The sequence below is a fragment of the Danio aesculapii genome, chromosome 6 (genome assembly GCF_903798145.1).
Source record: "Danio aesculapii chromosome 6, fDanAes4.1, whole genome shotgun sequence".
Taxonomy (NCBI): domain Eukaryota; kingdom Metazoa; phylum Chordata; class Actinopteri; order Cypriniformes; family Danionidae; genus Danio; species Danio aesculapii.
In genome coordinates, this window is record NC_079440.1 from 21,232,846 (window position 1) to 21,254,425 (window position 21,580).

The window sequence follows — 21,580 nt, forward strand, 5'->3', positions numbered from 1 at the left end:
TACTGTAGATTTGACACCTTTGACCAGACACCTCACACCCTCCCGGACCATCTCCCCACACAGCCATCAACACCACATCAACACAGCTCGGACCATCTCCTTACACAGCCATCAACACCACATCAACTCAGCCCGGACCATCTCCCTACACAGCCATCAACACCTTCAGCCATCTTCCTCTCCCCCCCCTGCACTTCTGATCAGTGAGGATAATGTGCGTCAGATCTTCAATAAACAGAAGAAAAGGAAAGCGCCAGGCCCAGACGGTGTTTCACCAGCCTGTCTGAGAACCTGCGCTGACCAGCTGGCTCCCATTTTCTCACAGATCTTCAACAGATCACTGGAACAGCGCAAAGTTCCATCCTGCTTCACTACTATCCCAATCCTGAAGAAGCCAAAGATCACAGGACTCAATGACTACAGACCTGTTGCCTTAACATCTGTGGCCATGAAGTCGTTCGAAAGACTGCTGCTAGCATATCTGAAGAACATCACTGGACCCCCTGCAGTTCGCCTATAGAGCAAACCGGCATGTGGATGATGCAGTCAACATGGGACTGCATTAAATGCTACAACATCTGGACAAACCAGGGAACTACGCAAGGATTCTGTTTGTGAACTTCAGTTCTGCCTTTAACACCATCGTCCCATCACTGCTCGAGTACAAACTGACCCAGCTCTCTGTTCCTAGCTCCGTCTGTCAATGGATCACCAGCTTTCTGACAGATAGACAGCAGCTAGTCAGAATGGGCAAAATCACATCCGACAGCCGCACCATCAGCACTGGTGCCCCCCAGGGATGTGTTCTTTCTCCATTGCTCTTCTCCCTGTACACCAACGACTGCACCGCAAAAGACCCCTCCATCAAACTAAGTTTGCAGATGACACTACTGTTATCAGCCTCATCCGGAACTGTGACGAGTCTTCATACAGACAGGAGGTGCACCGGCTGGCTTTATGGTGCAGATACAACAACCTGGAGCTGAACACGCTCAAAACAGTGGAGATGATAGTGGACTTTAGGAGAAACCCCCCTGCACTCCCCCCACTCACCATCATGAACAGCACTGTGGCTGCAGTAGAGTCGTTCAGGTTCATGAGCACCACTATCTCTCAGGATGTGAAGTGGGACATTCACATAGACTCTATTGTGAAGAAAGCCCAGCAGAGACTGTACTTCCTTTGTCAGCTGAGGAAGTTCAACCTGCCACAGGAGCTGCTCGTACAGTTCTACTCAGCTGTCATCCAATCCATATTCTGCACTTCAATCACCGTCTGGTTCGGCTCAGCTGGCAAAACCGACCTCCGTAGACTACAGCAAATAGTCCGGACTGCTGAACGAATCACTGGCACTACCCTTCCTGTACTTCAAGAACTGTGCTCTTCCAGAGTGAGTAAAAGGGCTCGCATAATCACTCTGGACGCCTCACACCCAGCACACTACCTGTTCGAACTGTTACCGTCTGGTCGGCGCTTCAGAGCACCAAGCTCAAAAACAGCCAGACACAGGAAAAGTTTCTTTCCTCAGGCTATCTACCTTATGAACAGTTAAATATTCCCCTACTGTGCAATAAATATGTGCAATACTCTTTCATACGCACTTGTACACAGCACCTTATATCAATATACAATGCAATACCTTCTCCATTCGTATTTGTACACACAATTCAACATCCAGATTTTTTGACTAGCTGCATCTCTGTTTAATGTTTATCGTCTTTTTTATTATTACTTCTTTCATATTTATTTATTTTGTGTTGGTCACTTGTCTTTTTATGTACACTGGAAGCTTCTGTAGCCAAAACGAATTCCTTGTGTGTGTGAAGCACATTTGGCAATAAAACTGATTCTGATTATTATTATTTAAATGTTAGGTTTCAGTACTTGTTATATTGAAAACTACATATGTCCAATAAAACATGCACGAACACGGGTTTAATTAAAAGACAAATGCAAAAAAAATGCAAATGTTTAAAGTGATAGCCTACTTCTCTAATGTGGTAAAGGCTATTATTTACAGTTAACGACATTATGCGAAAAATGGCCACGAGTCTAATTTTAGTGTCTAAGGCAAATACTGTGTCGCCAATATAGGGGCATTTTGGGTTTGAGCCAGATGACAAGGGGCAGCCCAAGAATTTAGACGAAGTAATCTGCCATATTTGTTTAAAACAAATTTCCGTCTCGAAAGGAAATACCACAAATCTAAGATCGCATCTTCGATTGAACCATCCTCTGGCGTTTGCTGAATTTAGGAGCAGCACAGGTGATAAGCCTTCAACCTCAGGCCAGCAGCGACAATTGGGAGTCTCTGAGGCCTTTGCGAGAGGAGCGAAGTACCAGAAAGACAGCAAACAGTGGCGAGTACTTACTGACTGTGTTACTCGCTATTTGACTGAAGAAATGGTGCCGTTCCGAACGGTTGAAAAGCCAGCATTTAAAGCACTGTTACAGGCTTTTGATAAACAATATGTACTTCCAGATCGTAAGTGTAACACGGGGAGTGACAGAGACAACTGAGGTTAGGATCCACGTGCAGGTTTATTCGATGTCAGAGAAGCAATGGTCAACACAGGTGCAAACAGATGTATATAGGCAGTCCAGAATCGTAAACAGTCACAGGCGAGAGGTCGGAAGGCAGGCAGCAGACAAGGATAATTCAGTAAACAAGGCTAGGGTAAACACACGGTGAAACAAGACAAAGGAAACGCGTTGAATTGTCACTATACAGTAAACAAGACTCGGCAAAGGCAGGGAGTGTGTGTGATGTTTAAATAGTGTGTGTAATCAGTCCAGAAGCTGCAACAGCTGTGGGAGTCCAATCAAAGGAAATGGGGAAGGGTGTGTGTCTGTGTGAACGGAGTGCATGTATGAATATGTAGTCCAAAAATGGCGGATTTGTAGTCCATGTGTGTGATATCCAGCGATCTGGGAGTATGATCGCTGGTGATTGTGACAAAGCCCCCCCTCTAAGAGTGGCTTCCAGACACTCCTAATACTGATCAGGCGGGAGGTGGAGCGGAGGCGGAAGAGGGGGAGGGATGGAGGGCCAGGACCATGTAGAGGAGGCGTACCTGAAGCATGGAGCTGAGGAGGGCCTGGAGCGTGGAGCTGAGGCCATTCAGGAAGCTTAGGCGGCGGTGGCAGCCATTCAGGAGACTCAGGCGTCAGCGGCCATTCAGGGAGCTCAGGCGGTGGCCATTCAGGGAGCTCAGGCGGCGGCAGCCATTCAGGAAACTCAGGCGTCAGCGGCCATTCAGGAAGCGCAGGCGGCGGCCATTCAGGAAGCGCAGACGGTGGCCATTCAGGAAGCGCAGGCGGCGGCCATTCAGGGAGCTCAGGTAGCGGCCATTCAGGGAGCTCAGGCGGCGGCCATTCAGGAAGCTCAGGCGGCGGCCATTCAGGAAGCTCAGGCGGCAGCGGCCATTCAGGAAGCTCAGGCGGCGGCGGCCATTCAGGAAACTCAGGCGGCGGCGGCCATTCAGGAAGCTCAGGCGGCGGCCATTCAGGAAGCTCAGGTGGCGGCGGCCATTCAGGAAGCTGCGGCAGTAGAGGCTCTGGCAGCGGCTCTGGCAGGTCTGGTGGTGACTGAGGATCTGGCAGCTCTGGAGGATCTGGCAGCTCTGGAAATGACTGAGGATCTGGCAGCTCTGGAGGATCTGGCAGCTCTGGAGGGTCTGGCAGCTCTGGAGGGTCTGGCAGCTCTGGAGGGTCTGGCAGCTCTGGAGGATCTGGCAGCTCTGGCAGTACTGGCGGCAGTGGTGGCTCTGGCAGTGGTTCTGGCAGCTCTGGCGGCAGTGGCTCAGGTAGTGGCTCTGGCAGTAGTGGCTCTGGCGATGGTCTTTCAGGAACTATGGCAGGAACAAAGGCAGGAACAGACTCGGAACAGGAAACCATCTTTTGAGCCGGAGAACTGGAAGCAGCCATCTTGTGAGCTGGAGGACTAGAGGCGGCCATCTTGTGAGCTGCAGGACTAGAAGCGGCCATCTTGTGAGCTGGCGGACTGGAAGCGGCCATCTTGTGTGCTGGCGGACTGGAAGCGGCCATCTTGTGAGCTGGAGGATGTACTGTAGACTGCAGAGATGGTGATGCCAGCATTAATGTGTCAGTGGGATGTACAGCAAGCCCTGTTGTCCTCTGGTCCTGCTGTACATTGCCCCCTCCCAAAAAATATGTAGGGGTCTCCTCCACCTCGCCCACGGTGAAGGGGGACCCACTCATTTGTAGTGCCAGTTCGATATACTTTTCTATTGTCCATTGGGGTTTGCACAGTGGCATGGCTGAATAAAGTGGCTCAGATAATCCGCCATGGAAGAAAATCATTAAGCATACCTCGTTCAACGTAGTTAAATGAGCCAGATTAATAAAGTCTTGCACATATTCTTCAATTGACCGGGCTCCTTGACGCAGGCACATGATTTTAATCACCGCTGGATCCATGTTTGGCCGAGTCTTCTGTAACACGGGGAGTGACAGAGACAACTGAGGTTAGGATCCACGTGCAGGTTTATTCGATGTCAGAGAAGCAATGGTCAACACAGGTGCAAACAGATGTATATAGGCAGTCCAGAATCGTAAACAGTCACAGGCGAGAGGTCGGAAGGCAGGCAGCAGACAAGGATAATTCAGTAAACAAGGCTAGGGTAAACACACGGTGAAACAAGACAAAGGAAACGCGTTGAATTGTCACTATACAGTAAACAAGACTCGGCAAAGGCAGGGAGTGTGTGTGATGTTTAAATAGTGTGTGTAATCAGTCCAGAAGCTGCAACAGCTGTGGGAGTCTAATCAAAGGAAATGGGAAGAGTGTGTGTCTGTGTGAACGGAGTGCATGTATGAATATGTAGTCCAAAAATGGCGGATTTGTAGTCCGTAGGATTTGTATGTGTGTGATATCCAGCGATCTGGGAGTATGATCGCTGGTGATCGTGACAGTAAGTACTTTTCTCAAACAGCGATGCCAGAAAAGTACCTGTCAGTGAAGGACAGCATAATACAGGACTTAAAAGTTGTTGATCATTTCCCAGTGATGACTGATATGTGGTCAAGCGTAAACATGATGCCATAAATGAGCCTGACCGTGCATTATCTCAACAGGAACTGGAAATTAAAATCAAAATGCCTGGAGACTGTGTTCACTCCAGAAAGCCACACGAGTGAAAACCTTGCAGAGGCCCTCAGGTCCTGCTTTCAAGAGTGGTCCCTGGATGAAAAGAAACCTTCTGCATTACCACAGACAACGGGGCAAATATTGTGGCTGCAGTGCGAAAACTTGGGTGGGACAGCTTTGGCCATAATCTGCATTTAGCTGTCACTAATTCAATGAAGACAGAAAAGGAACGCACTGCCCGAGCCATGGGTCTGTGCAGAACATTGGTGACAACTTTCTCGCAGAGCTGGCAAAAGAAGAGAAAACTACAAAAAGAACAAGTTGAGGCTCTCATGCCCCAACATGCTTTAGTTCTGGTGAGTTGAAAACATTGAAACTTTAAATGATTTATATTACAGAAATTGTGTTAACAATAAACTGCAGCATAATTCATATTAATTTTATTGAAAATAATAGAAGTGATAGAAATAATGCTATTTTCCAAGTGATTGTTTATGCATGATTTTTTTTCAACACATTTTAAACATAGTTTTAATAACTAATTTCTAATAACTGATTTCTTTTATCTTAGCCATGATGAGAGTAAATAATATTTTACCAGATATTTTTCAAGACACTGGTATTCAGCTTAAAGTGCAATTTAAAGGCTTAACTAGGGTAATTAGGCAAGTCATTGTATAACGATGATTTGTTCTGTAGACTATCGGGAAAAAAAAATGCTTAAAGGGGCTAATAACTTTGACCTTAAAATGGCTTTTAAAATTTTTTTTAATTGCTATTATTCTGGCTGAAATAAAACAAATGACACTTTCTCCAGAAGAAAAAAATATTATCGGAAATTCTATGAAAATTTCCTGGCTCTGTTAAACAGCATTTTGTAAATATTTAAAAGAGAAAAAAATCAAATGTCAGCTAATACTTTTGACTTAAACTATATATATATATATATATATATATATATATATATATATATATATATATATATATATATATATATATATATACACTGGCGATCAAAATTAGAGAACAATTTATAAATAATTGAACAATTCTGAAATAACGTCATCTTCACTGCTCAACAGTTGAAGGAGTTTTTGTCCCGTCTATACCATGCTACCAGAACACCTTTTCCACAAAATAACAAAGACATTTCAACAAAAAACATTATTTTGCAGAAAACACACTGATCAAAACTAGAGAACACTTTCAGATACCTCCCAGTTATTGGTGTTAATCTGGCACCTGGTGCTAATTTCCCAGATTATCTGTCAACCCCTATTTATTTGGCAGCATAACTTCCAGTTTCACTGACTCTGCAAGATGGTGGGCCGTTCTAAAGTGACTGAAAGCCTCCGGCAGCAGGTTGTCCAGATGAAAGCCAAAGGGATGACCCTATCAGCCATAGCAAGACAAGCTGGTCGTTCCAAATCTGTTATTTTAAGAATATTGAATCTTTACATCATCACAAACTCATTCAAGTCCCCAAAGAAGACTGGTCGTCCACGAAAGACAAATACAAGAGAGGACAGGATACTGCGGAGGATCTCAATAGCCAATCGTTTCCACACTGCCGCTGGAATTGCTCACCAGTTCAGCGCTGAACAGGGTAAAGATCTATCTCGTCATACAGTGTCTCGACGTTTAAGAGCATTTGGACTGAAAGCCCACTCTGCAGTGACCAAACCTCTCATTAGCAGGAAGAATCAAAAGGCTAGACTAAGCTTTGCTGAGGAGCATGTTGTGTGGACAGAGGAGAACTGGTCCAAAGTTCACTTCAGTGATGAAAGCAAGTTTAATTTATTTGGGTCCAATGGGAAACATTATGTTCAGCGAAAAACTGGAGAAAGACTGAACCCAAAGTGTGTAAAGAAGTCAGTGAAAAGTGGAGGAGGAAGTGTCATGGTTTGGGGTATGTTTTCTGCAGCAGGAGTTGGGCCTCTTATACAGCTACATGGCAGAGTGAATGCAAATGTTTATCAGAACCTTCTTCAACAACATATGGTTCCTTCCCTGCGTTCATCACCCAATCAGCCCGCAGTATTCATGCAGGACAATGCTCCATGTCACACAGCAAAACGGGTAAAGCAGTTCCTTGAAACTGAAAACATTGAAATAATGACATGGCCTTCCCAGAGTCCTGATCTCAACCCAATAGAAAACCTCTGGAAAATCCTTGGCGACAAAGTTATGGCCAAGAAACCCACTACAGTCACTGAACTGTGGAGGAGACTGGAAGAAGAGTGGACCAAAATCACACCTGAGCAGTGTGAGAGACTAGTGCTGTCCTGTGGCCGCAGATGTTCTGAAGTCATTCAGAGCAGAGGCCTGTACACTTCCTACTAATTGCTGACTGTTGTAACCTTCAGAAAAATTAGCTGTAATCTTTTTCCGTGCTACAGTCATTGTTGTTCTCTAATTTTGATCAGTGTGTTTTCTGCAAAATAATGTTTTTTGTTGAAATGCCTTAGTTTTTTTGTGGAAAAGGTGTTCTGGTAGCATGGTATAGACGGGACAAAAACTCCTTCAACTGTTGAGCAGTGAAGATGACATTATTTCAGAATTGTTCAATTATTTATAAATTGTTCTCTAATTTTGATCGCCAGTGTATATATAAATAATTTTTATTGTTCTTATCTGAGCTAGAGAAATTTTGTTTGTTACGACAGTTTCAAAAACATCTTAAAACAGAAATTTGAAACAAAATACCCCCAGCTGGAGAAATTAACGTTAGCTTGTTATACGACATAAAAACCCAGATGGCAAAATAGACAACACTAAATAAAAATAATTCGATAGCAAATAAAAATAAGAACACAAATAGGCTACTGAATATTTAGCCTACACCAAAAAATAATACAGTTGTTTTAATGTGCTATTCACAGGATTGCCCGACCAGGTGGGGTACGAAGCAAAAAATGGTCGAGCGGGATTTCGAGCACATCCCAGCCATTTGAAGGGTGTTGGACAAGCGGCATAGCCAACATTTGATTCCGACGTGGCAGGACGTTGAAGTCCTCGAGTCAATTAATGCAGCGCTGAAGAAGGTCTCAGATTTTGCAGATGCACTGTCTTCTGAGAAGACAGTTACAGCGTCCTCTGTTAAACCTATCCTACAGCTTTAAACAAAGTATCTTTTGCTCCCTACCGAGGAAGACACGCAGTTGACGTGCAACCTAAAAGCGAACATGGTTAGAGTCTTGGAGGAAAAATACAGTGCACCTGCAACTCAACAACTGCTGGCAAAGGCGTCATTCCTTGACCCAAGGTACAGGGACATTAACTTCGGAAATTACGTTAAAGATGCAACCCTTGAGGAGATGTTAGCAGTGTCCAATGAGCTGCGTGATGGCGGGGATGGAGAGGGTGCCAGTTATAGGCCTACCTCAGTGGCTGAAGAGGGAGAAAGAGGATCCGCACCATCAACTCCTCCTCAAAACAAAAGCAAACCAAAAAAAAAAATCTTGCGGACCTGCTTGGAAAGAGAAAAGCCCAGTTTTCCAACCCAGTCCCCAAAAGAATCCGTGCATATAATGAAGTCTCCAGATATTTGCAAGAGGAAGCACTTGATCTGCATTCTGATCCGCTGGCATGGTGGCTTGATAATCAGGCCCGATTCCCTCTTCTGTCCAAAGTTGCAAGAAAATATATGACTGTATGCGCAACAAGCACTCCCTCAGAGCTCGTTTTCAGTGCGGCTGGCAACATTGTTACTCCGTCAAGATCGTCGCTAAAACCAAACAAAGTGAACATGTTGGTTTTTCTTGCACAAAACAAGACCGGAAAGTAAAGCAGAACTGCCGATTTACTTTAGCGGTTCGTTTTTGACCAACAACCGAACAACTTTCGAATACAGTTCATGCCATAATGTTTATTTTGGTTTTGCGACTTCAAGCTAAAATCCAGGAAAGAAATAAGGCTTTTTGTTGCAATTTAGTTAAGGTTGTTATTATAAATCTAGCTTCAATAATAGGTTTGTTTAATAATTATAATTTGCTGTCTAGCTTGTTCTTTCTGCTGCTGCAACAATTTATAGAAGTTAAATTTATTTAGTTATTGTTGTTAATATAATTTGTTTATATGTTGTTATAATAATAAAAATGACTGAATAAAAAGGTATATTTGCATTTTTACTTGAGCTGCATTCAATTCGGAATTATACAGATTTAATCAGGGGGTGTATGCTATATATATATATATATATATATATATATATATATATATATATATATATATATATATACAAATCCACTAAAAGATTTTTTTTAGATCTTTGCATAATGATAACTCTGCTCAAAAAGGCTTTCATTTTATGGCTATATAAAACATATAAGCAAATTAATGCAATATGTAAAAAACTAAATTATTATATGCTATAATAGCTATACTTAAAAAAAAAAATCTACATATGCCTTGTCTCTCATCACGTGCAGCACGTGCGTGAACCGGGAGTGAGACAGAAACTGAAAGCCGTAAGCTCTCAAATGCTCAAGACATAATCTTTAAAATAATGCCTTATTAAAAACGTTGTTGAAGTTTGTAATATAAGAATTTCAGCGGAGCATTAATTAAATGCATATTTTCTGTGGCATGATCGATTTGAGGTAGCCTGCTATTTTTATTTGACAGAAGAAAAAAAACATTGGAAAAAAAACGTGACTTAATCCTTTTTAAGAACTGGCATAGACTGTGTTTTTGTTTTGTAATTTAAATTTGTCATTTAAGTAAAAAAAAATATTTAGTGCAGGCCTATTTTATTTTATACTTTTTATTTAGTTTTAGATATTATTTTTATGTGCTGTCAAACAGATGCATGAAGATGTTCTGTTGTTAATATGTTCTGTATGCTGTTGTTCCCATGTTAAACTAAATCAGTAGTTTAAAATGCAACTTTTAATGCGTCAGACACAAAATAGACATGTAAATGTTTTTTAATGAAATAATTCAATATTAATCTGACCGGCAAATGGTTATGGAGTGACGATTGTCGGCTGGGAAAATTAACCTATATGATGGTTGATTTCTTGCTTCATCACCACAGTAACAAAAAATCTGTTACCGTCACACCGTTTGTGATATAATGTCTACATCAATGACCTCAATTCCATAAGACAGAATTAGATCTAGTGTATGCTTTACGATGGGTTGGACCAACAACGTTTTGCTTTATTCCAAGTGAATGTAGTAAATCCATAAACGGGAGCCCTAATGTATCGTAAGCGTCATCTATATGGATGTTAAAGTCTCCTACAATTAGTATTTTATCAGTTTTGACTAATAAGTCAGAAATAAAATCAGAAAACTCTCTTAGAAAATTTACATAGGGTCCTGGGGGTCTATATATGGTGATTACAGCGAGAGATAACATAGGTTTTTGCATAATATCTGGAAGCATAACATTAAGCGCTAATACTTCAAAGGAGTTAAACATAAGTCCCTTTCTCTGATTAACATTAAGAACATTACTAAAGATTGATGCAACTCCACCACCACGACCAGTTTGACGAGCCTCGTGTTTATATAAGAATCCTGGAGGAGTTGCTTCATTTAAACTAATATAGTCATTTTGTTTCAGCCAGGTTTCAGTGAGACAGAGAGCATTAAGATTGTTATCTGTTATTATTTTATTTATGATAAGTGCTTTATGTGCTAGTGCCCTGATGTTTAGGAGACCGAGCTTTACGAAAATTGTATTTTCACTTTTTACCGTTTTTTCTGGTTTGATTTTTAATAGATTATTTCTGGAGCACACAGTACATTTTTTGTTGATCTAATAATACGAGGAACAGACACAGTCTCTATGGGGTTAGCCAGAAATGCATTACTGATATTTAAGTGGGTCGAACAAGAGTCTATGTGGCTATAATGTGAATTTTTACTTACTAGTCAGATAGAATGAAGTATTCTGGAGATGTTGTCTGACAGGAGTTCAGCTCCAGCTCGACTGGGGTGCAGGCCGTCAGCATGGAAAAGCCTAGGACGCTCCCAGAAAAGATTCTAGTTATTGGCAAAAAGCAATTTCTGTTCCAGTCTACTGAACCTTTCATTTCCTCAGCCGTAGGTAGGAAGCAGTCCAGAAACGATGATCTGCGTAGCGGGCGAGGTGCGTCGAACCGTCTCAATCAGGCTCCTGACGTCCTTCAGGATCTCCATCTGCCGGAGCCCAGTGTCGTTCAACCCCAAGTGGAGGACGACAGCACCGGGGCTCTCGGCAGTGCTCAGGATAGTAGGTATCTGTGTAGAAATATAAAGTGCATACATTGTGTTACCTTTGGAGGAGGCAGTGTGGACGTGGCGAACTATTGAGTCTCTGATGATGGCCATATTGCGACCCGTCTCACGGAGAGGGGCGAATCGGTTCTCAGTGGACATCTCGAACACGGGAATACGAGATGTTCTGCCCCGGGACCTGGCAAGCACCTTACGCGGCTGCACCCAGGGGCCGTGGCAGCCGGGTGTCGGCGTGAACGACGCCTGGGCGAGCCACGTCCTCGGTGTGCTGGGCCTGGATAGAGAAACAGACTGGGTTGAGGTAGAGGGAGTGTTGTGGTTGTATCGTTCACTTACCTCAGATGAGGCAGCCGTAGCATAAGGCACAACGAGCAGGGCTCATTGTTCCCGCAGCCGCGTCCGCTTCACCTCGAGGGAGCGAATCTGGGACTCAACTGCTTCCAGCTCCAGTGCCTCCATCGATGCTTCTCCTGCACTCAAGCACAGACACACAAGCGTCATTGTACAGGGTGAAGAGCAAGGCCAGTAAGTGAGAAAATGAGTGAATGGAAGAGGACGGTAGCTTTTGCTGACAAGCGGTGCTAGCAGGCTAAAGCTACAAACAACAGGTGGATGCTCGAGGGACAGAACGTTTTAAAGCAGATTTGTTTGTATAAGTGTATTAAGGGTTTGTTCACTCTAAGTAGGAGAGACAAATACTTAGCGAATGAGGAAGTATTTTATGATTAAATGTAAATTGCGAATCTAAACTCCAAACACACGCAGCGAGGCAACCGAACAGCGACAGTGACGTCCAAATCAGTGATGATGATCTGAAGTTAACGTATTAATGATATGAATAAATCAGCGATGATGACCTGAGGTTAATGTATTAATGATATTAATAAATCAGCGATGATGACCTGAGGTTAACATATTAATGATATTAATAAATCAGCGATGATGACCTGAGGTTAGCGTATTAATGATATTAATAAATCAGCGATGATGACCTGAGGTTAACGTATTAATGATATTAATAAATCAGCGATGATGACCTGAGGTTAACATATTAATGATATTAATAAATCAGCGATGATGACCTGAGGTTAGCGTTTTAATGATATTAATAAATCAGCGATGATGACCTGAGGTTAACGTATTAATGATATTAATAAATCAGCGATGATGACCTGAGGTTAACGTATTAATGATATTAATAAATCAGCGATGATGACCTGAGGTTAACATATTAATGATATTAATAAATCAGCGATGATGACCTGAGGTTAGCGTTTTAATGATATTAATAAATCAGCGATGATGACCTGAGGTTAACGTATTAATGATAATAATAAATCAGCGATGATGACCTGAGGTTAACATATTAATGATATTAATATATCCGCGATGATGACCTGAGGTTAACCTATTAATGATATTAATAAATCAGCGATAATGACCTGAGATTAACATATTTAACAGAATAAATGATCAGATTAAATCGCTAGTTGAATTTTACAGCGATTCACAGTGTTAACGACTCAAATAACCTACTGTCTTGTGTTTAAACTAGTGCTGTTTTAGTCCACATTTCTGGCGTTTGTCTTTAAATGAAATTGACATAATACATTCTAAAAACAGAATTACTAGGAAAAAATATGGTCGCTAAATTAGCAAGAGGCCCAATTTATTTACATTTAATAGCTAGATTAAAATATTCAAAACAATATTGTTAGCTTGTTTTAATTGAAGCCAGAAAGTAAATCGCAGTAAAGGTAGAGCAGTACGCCAATCTAACATTAGGTAACTAGGGATGGCTTATTAGGCGAACTTAATGCAAACTCAAGTTAAATGTTGCTCGTTCGCTTCGCTGGAAAAAAATGGCAAATCTATAAAGAAATATTGATTTTACGATCATTACTGCTTCTGTAAACTTATAAAAGAAAACAGGTGATCTTACCTTTTCACTTGTCCTCTTCGCTGGTGAAAATGGCAGGTGCCTGTGCGTGTGTGTGTTTTCTTCTTTTTTAAATTTGCGTTTTTGGCGGACTCTGCAGGGGGCACATAATGATGACGTGATAAAGTTTGATTGGCTGATAGAGTTGTCCCTGGGTCATCATAAATTATGTTGGTCTCAGGACAACTAGCACTTGGCAAAATCAGGACGAGCTATTTTAATCTTCTTTGCTCAAATAAAACAAAAACTTCACGATGGTGTTATCTCGACATTTAGAAAAAGAAGAAAAAAATTGTGTGAAACTGATAACGGCAGCATGAAGAGAGAATAACATCTAATTTACTGTCCTGCTCATAGACACTGTTTAAAACACCTCACATATGTAATTATATGCAAACATTAGGTAATACATAATACAAAAAAAAAATGTTATTTATAAAAAATCAAATATTAAAAAACTCAAGGATTTCAGATTGCTCAGACTTTTGGGACATTTGGAATTGCTTCGTCTCGTCATCATGTAGCATATGTAAGTAACTCGTTGTTAGTAAATAAAGGCCACTGTCACGATTAGAAATTGTGCATTAACCAGATTATATTTATTTTATTTTCCATTAGTTTCAGCATAACGTTAACGTTAGTTCATGCCCGAATCTAAACGGCCAGCAGCGAATATTTACCAATGTTTATTGTCATTTACATAGTTTTTTTTTTTCTTAGAGATGTTGCCAAAGTTCCTCTGGATTTAGTTTGTCTCAGTTTCTTTATGTCATTCCAGACAGACTGGATAAATATCAGATCAGATCTCTCGGTGTGTGTGTGGAGCACTGCTGTTGTCAGACAGTAATCTCTCAGTATACGTTAATTACAACTAATGAAAAGAAATGTTTGGAAATGTGTTCAAGATCCCCACGGAAAACTGCTTTGCCCCTCTCCACAAGACGGGTCGCGATGTGGCAATCATCGGTGATTCCATCGTTTGCCTCGTCTGTGCTGCTTCCACTAAAGGTAACAAGGTACGCACTGGCGAGAGCATTGGAGCATCGGCAGCCGGAGATCCTAAAGATGGACTTCAGGAGCCTGATCGAGATGGTTCGACGCACCTCGCCCGCCACGCAGATCATCGTTTCTGGACAGCTTCCTACTTGCCGCAGAGGAAATGAAAGGTTTAGTAGACTTTTTGCTCTGAATGAATGGCTATTAACATGGTGTAAAGAACAGAAGTTGCTCTCTTTGCCAATAACTGGAATCTTTTCTGGGAGCATCCTAGGCTTTTCCGTGCTGACGGACTGCACCCCAGTTAAGCTGGAGCTGAATTCCTGTCAGACAACATCTTCAGGACACTTCGTTCTGTCTGACTAGTAAGTGAAAATTCACAAAATTCACATTTTAGTAATGTTCAATTTAGTAAATTTTGTAAAAATTCAGTAATGCATATGTGGCTAACCCCATAGAGACTGTGTCTGTTCCTCGTATTATTAGATCAAGAAATAAATTTACTGTGTGCTCTAGAAAAAATCTATTAAGAATCAAACCAGAAGAACTGCTAAAAAGTGAAAAAAAGTTTTCCTTAAAGCTCCTAAACATCTCCTAAACATCAGGTCACTAGCACCTAAAGCACTTATCATAAATGAAATAATAACAGATAACAATCTTAATGCTCTCTGTCTCACTGAAACCTGGCTGAAACAAAATGACTATATTAGTTTAAATGAAGCAACTCCTCCAGGATTCTTACAAAAGCATGAAGCTCGTCAATCTGGTTGTGGTGGTGGAGTTGCATCAATCTTTAGTGATATTCTTAGTGTTGATCAGAGGAAGTAAAAAAATTGATTGGAACAACAAACCCTCATTTGGGTGATAGTAGGTCTTTCCAGCCAGCTTTTGAAACCAAAGTCCATTTGGGGGATGGTGGGTCATTGTAAGGTCCAGACGGCCGGTGGCGGTGATGGCGACGCTCACCGGTGGAGTTGATTAGAAGGCGAGAAAAAGTGCTTAGGTTTTGACGGCTTTGCGGTTGAACGAACCAGGGGGTCAGTGGCCAAGCCGTCTGCCCGAACTGGTGCGTCCGTTTCCCGCATGCCTCTGGCTGTGCGTCTTGGGTCATGGGAAAGAACCAGGGGGTCAGTGGCCAAGCCGTTTGCCTCCGCTCGCGCGTCCTTGCCACAGAAAACGCGTTCAAACCTCCGGCACTGGAGGAAGGCAAACACAAAACCCCCATATTGACTGCCGCTAGAACTACGTGCCGCTGGTGCACTCCAGCCACCTCACAAATTACGCACTGCCCCGGGTGGGGGAACTGGAAAAGGCTGGTGCACCCGAGCTATCTTTGAACTACAGTACGACAAGGTGGTGGAGAGGGTGGTGCCCCACAGCCAGGGGGGTCACCAACGGCACGTCTGCCTAGCGAGTGCTATTGACTAAGTCAATGCTTAAGTGTGGGGTGCCCGGGCACTGCTGGAGAACAGGTGTCAATCTAGAAGACCCTTTGGGGCCGGCGCTTGCCCTGGGGAAGGGCGTGGGTCCCCGGGGAGAGGGGGTGGCAGTCGTGGCTCTGGAGGTCAGGTCCTCCAGCCCCTCTAACGTGGGCGCTTGCCCCCCGGGGAAGGGCATGGGTCCCCGGGGAGAGGGGGTGCCAATCGTGGCCCCCCGGGGAAGCATCAGCATTTGAGGTTATGGTCGGTCTTTCCAGCAAGCTTTTGAGACCAGTCCATTTGGGTGATGATCGGTCTTTGTAAGGGCCAACAAGAAGATGGGTGGTCTCCGGAATGGCCGGTGGCGATGGGACGATTCTTACCGGTGGAGATGATTAGACCCAGGCCCCAGCCCGCCAAGCCATGCCCAACGGGAGACCGCCTTTCTGGGACGTCCCGGCCCTGGAGGGGCGTTTCCGATCCGGATTGTCTCTGACCTGCCATCAGGTTCTCGGGGAAGACAAAAAAATGTAGACAGGCTATGACGGTTTCGCGCCTGGACCAATCCCCTGACCGATAGGAGTTTGTTTGACGCCCCATGGGTTAGGCCCCCGCCCGGCACCCCCCCCCAACATTGGTGGGTCGGCCTCTATGGGTGTGGTTGGTTCCTCCCTGCCTCGGGCGTGCTTTGAGGGAGGCGTGGGGGGGTGTCCCTCAGCACACAAACCCCCCTCCTTTCCCGCTTCTATCTGTGGGAGAAAAAACTCAAATGGCCCGTCTGGTTTTGACCTAGAGCATGTCCGCCGCTCTGCCAGCCAGCCTGCCCGCCTGACCCCCTGTGCCGGGGTCAATGGTGTCCGGAGTTACGGTCTGGCTCCCCCCTTTTGATGGTTGCAGTTTATGATGCGGTGAGCCCCGAAAAAGTGCGTGTTCAATGGGGTTCTACGGAACTGCTTTGAAAATGGGAAAAGCCATGCAAAAAGCACCCGCGGCTGGCGCAGTTCAAGCTGCCCAAAACGGTGCATGTTCGACGGGACTCATGCCATCAATTTGTGTGTGAAAAGGGAAATAAAATGCTTTGCAAAAAGCCCCCGCAGCTGACACAGTTCAAGCTGCCCAAAATGATGCATGTTTGACGGGGTTCATGCCATCCCTTTGTGTGGGAAAAGGGAAATAAAGAGCAGCGCAAAAAAGTCCCCGCTGCTGGCACAGTAAAGCTAAAACGGTGCATTGTTCCTTGGAGAAAAATCCACCAAAAGTCGTAACAATTGCTTCTAAATATACGTGCGTTGGACCAAAGTGATCTCGAAGGTATCAGTTATCCCCTTAAAGAGGGAGGGGTCACCAGCGTCAATGACGCGGGAGTGGATGCCTCGTCCGCCATCTTTTAAACTGCTCTACGCGGCGTGTGGGTCTCTTTCCCTCCAGCCTTGGTTTTAAACGGTCATGGCCGAATGTGCACTCTGCTTCAACGTCTACCGCCGGCTCTCGCCGTACCTGTCCGTGGTCCACAAGGTGTCAAACGCGGACAAGAAGAAGCTTTTGCTGGCGCTAAGAAGGTGTGCCCTGTGACCGGCTGTCGAACTACGCCAGCCTGCCAAGACAGACACCTGAAGCAGCACGCCGAGCTCTTCGTCTTGGCCAGGAAAGAGGCCATGGGGCGAGCGAAGCGTCGGAAAGTGACTCGAGAGTTGCGGTGGTTGCAGTCCACTCAACCGACGGTACCCATGGTATGTCGACTAGCGTCGTCCTCAGAAGAGGAACGGGAACCAGATGGCCCGGAAGCCGCGCGTCCGTGCGCCTACCCCCACTGCAGGCTCGCTACGGAGCGCATACAGGCCCAGCTCTCAGACCTCTGCAAGCAGGTGGACAAGGTGAGGTCCACCCAGCTGGAATTCACCCGCCGCTATCGAGAGTTGAGGAGGGGGGAAGAGGGGAGGAAGAGCAGGCGGGCAAGGTCGTCTCCTGCACCGCCAGCACCATCCCCCGAACCGGTCCACGCCCGTGCCCTGAGTTGAGTATGGTTATGGCACTTTTCTGTTGGGCTGCTGGGGGTATGTCATTAAGGCTGATTTTTGACTTTCGTCCCCGTTCTGCAGACCTGCTTTTGGAAGCGTTCGAGGGTTTCCAATTGGGAAGCGAGCCCACCGGCCGTCTGCGGAACAACGTCGCCTCCAAACTGGCGAGGGTCAAGGCCTTTCTAGGCTACATGGCGAAAGGCCACACACTCCCAGAAACCTTGTCCTTCCTTAACCAGCCGGCACGCATCCGAGCTTGGTTTTCTCTGCTGGGCCAAACGGGCATGGCCAAACCCACGAGGCAGCACTACCTGAAGAACGTTGCGCAGTTCCTAGATTATCTCTGAAACCCCGCCGGCCTCCTGCCTCCTCTCCAGCACCACCCTGGTGCTGGTTCACAGGGAGGTTCGAGCTCTCATTCGCAGCATACGCTGCCGCGTCATGGTACTCGAGGTAAGGACCAGGCAGGCGAAAGAAGGCTGACTGATCTCCAAAGCCACCCTGCTACGCTGTCACCAGACCGCTGGAAGAAAAATCCCTGCCCTTTTAGGTGAGTGTTCGGTCCGCCGGTCGGCGTTTCCACCACCACTTTTGGAAACGCTGATCTTTCCGTTCTTCCTTCTTCTGCTCCGGGGCACCAGCAGCTCTCGGTCAAACGAGCCTCGTCAGCGTACCCCCCTTAACCCCCGAACAGAGGACGGGGGTTAAGGGGGGTATGCTGATGTGGCTCGTTTGACCGAGAGCTGCTGGCGCCCCGGAGCAGAGATTATCTTTTTGCCTTGGGGCACCAGCGGCTATCGCTAAGTTAAACCATTTGTGGTGTAACAAGGTTTGTTGGAAAAGTCTAATCCCTTACTGCCTTCCATCAGATGGCCTCGAGTCCAGCCCAGACACCAGACAGCAGTGGCGCTTCTATGGTTTTCTGACCGGCTACCTGACCTCCATCACAGGCCATCGCTGTGGGGTCTTCCAGAACCTGACCATCCAGGAGGTCGAGGAGGTCTCCAGAAGCCTGAACGAGTCTGCCTATGACATTAACGTGAGTGTAACTTTGTGGGTGGGGGCCACCAGTGGTAGGCACTCACTCATCTTCTCTCTGCTTGTCCAGATCACCACGCGTAAGACAAACAGAGCCTTCGGTCGACCCAGTTGTCTCTCAACAAGGAAGAATACAGCTGGTTCCGGAGGTTCTTGCAGCTGCGGGCTAGCCTCCCCTTTTTTTACTTCCAGACCCAGTCCCTGTCGAACCCTGAACAAATATTTTCAATCTGCGTGGACCAGCATGGGGCTTCCCGGCAAGCCCACCTTCACTGACGTCCAAACTGCCATCGCGACGCACGTGAGTATCTATGCAGTGACCCCCATGACTGCCAGCGGCTTTGACCCCAAAATGTCTCTGTCTGTCTGTCTCTGATGCAGGCAAAGAATTCACATTCTTCCGAGGATCGCAGGAAGGTGGCGCAATTCATGTGCCATGACACTTCAACCTCAGATAAGTTTTACGCACTTCACCTTGGCCCTCTCCAAGCACGTGAGCGCCGCAGACTCTTCGAGAGGGCCTTGGTGGAGGAGGAGGAGCCAGCGGCCAGAGAACACCACTCAAGGAAGGGGCGCAAGAGGACAGAGAGTCCCGGGTCACCCCTGGTAAACCAGTTCCTTTTTGGCATGGACCTCAACAGAGGGACGTGTGGTGTTAGCTAACTGGCCTTTCTGTATCTCTTTTCCAGGAGGGAACTAACAGGAGGACGCTGCCATGGCAGCCTTCAAAGGGGAAACGCCCCCTTGAAGCAACAGAAGACTCTGAATCTTCCTGAATAAATATTATACAATTTAACAATAAATGTCATACTGTGTTCAGTGTCTTTATTATTCCTCTATCTGTGTGGTAAAAAATCTCCTGTGGTAAAAGTGTCGCGTGGGACGGCCGGGTTCAGGTTCAGCCTTGGCTAAGTCCCAATTGGGACAAATGATCCCTGTCTCCTGTGTTAAAAGTGTCGCGTGGGACGCCCGGGTCCAGGCTCAGCCTTGGTTGATAGCCCATCGGGACAAATGATTCCTTTTTCAGCACAAAGAGGTGCCAGGCTGGACGAGACTGTCCAGGTCTGCACCGGCGTTGAATGGCCATATGGCCCATGGTCCAACTCTGGGTATTTGCAGGCGTCTCCCAGGATGGCTCGGTCCTTTGGGCTGCATAAAGAGGTCGGAAGAGAGCTGCCCAAAAGCGGGGGTTAACTTCTGTGAGAAAACTTATGTTTAACTTTTTTGAAGTAATGGCACTTAATGTTATGCTTCTGGATATTATGAAAAAACCTTTTATCGCTCGCTTTAATCACCATATATAGACCCCCAGGACCCTATGTACATTTTCTAAAAGAGTTTTCTGCTTTTATTTCTGACTTAGTAGTTAAAACTGATAAAATACTAATTGTCGGAGACTTTAACATCCACATAGATGACGCTAATGATACACTAGGGCTCGCGTTTATAGATTTACTACATTCACTTGGGATAAAGCAAAACGTTGTTGGTCCAACCCATCGCTTAAAGCATACATTTGATCTAGTTTTGTCTTATGAAATTTAGGTCGTTGATGTAGACATTATACCACAAAGTGACGATATAACAGACCACTACCTCTTACTATATAAGCTGTTTACCTGAAATTAGCAGATCCTCAACGATATATCGCCCTAGTAGAACTATCATCCCGTCCACTAAAGATGAATTCACAAATAACTTACCTGATCTTTCTCTTTTTCGAAAAAGCACCCGCAAATGCAAATGACCTTGATGTAGTAACCAGCAGTATGGATGCTATTTTTACTAGCACACTAAATACCGTGGCACCCATCAAATTAAAAAAGGCAAGAGAGAATAAAATGACACCATGGTAAAATAGTCATACTCAAGCTTTCGAAACAGCAACCTGTGCCCTAGAATGTAAATGGAAAAAACTCATTTAGAGGTCTTTAGAATTGCATAAAAAGACAGTATGTCCAGCCATAGGAGGGCTCTAAAATCTGCCAGAGCTGAGCACCTCCGAAAACTGATAGAAAATAATCAGAATCCTAGATTTTTATTTAACACCATTGCTAAATTTACAAATAATCTGTCATCTTTGTAACACAATGTCACACCGCATATTAGTAGTGTTGACTTTATGAATTTTTTCAGTGATAAAATAGAAGGCTTTAGACAGAAAATAAAAGATGTTAAACTTTCTGCACTGCCTTATACTTCAGATCCAGGAAACATTCCACTGAATCAAAATAACTTACAGTGCTTTAAAATCATAGAACAGGAAGAGCTAGATAAAATTATAAATAGTTCTAAACCAGCTACGTGTACGTTAGACCCAATTCCAACAAAATTACTGAAAGAATTGCAACCTGTTCTAGGAGAACCTCTTCTTAATGTTATCAACTCTTCTTTATCTTTAGGCCATGTTCCAAATCCTTACAAGTTAGCTGTTATTAAACCTATTATTAAGAAACCACAACTGGACCCCAGCAACTAATTATAGGCCTATTTCAAAATCTTCCATTTATGTCTAAAATATTACAAAAAAGTTGTTTCTGCCCAATTATGCTTCTTTCTGCAGATGAACAATGTTTTTGAAGTGTTTCAATCAGGTTTCAGGCCTCATCACAGTACAGAAACGGATTAGTGAAAATAACCAACGATTTATTCTTAGCTGCTGACCAAGGGTGCATCTCGCTATTAGTTTTACTCGATCTTAGTGCTGCATTTGACACCATCGACCACAATATCTTCATAGATTGCTTAAATTCTAAAGGTGTCCAGGGACAGGCTCTAGAATGGTTTAAGTCATACTTAACTGACCGTTACCAGTTTGTGCATATTAATGGAC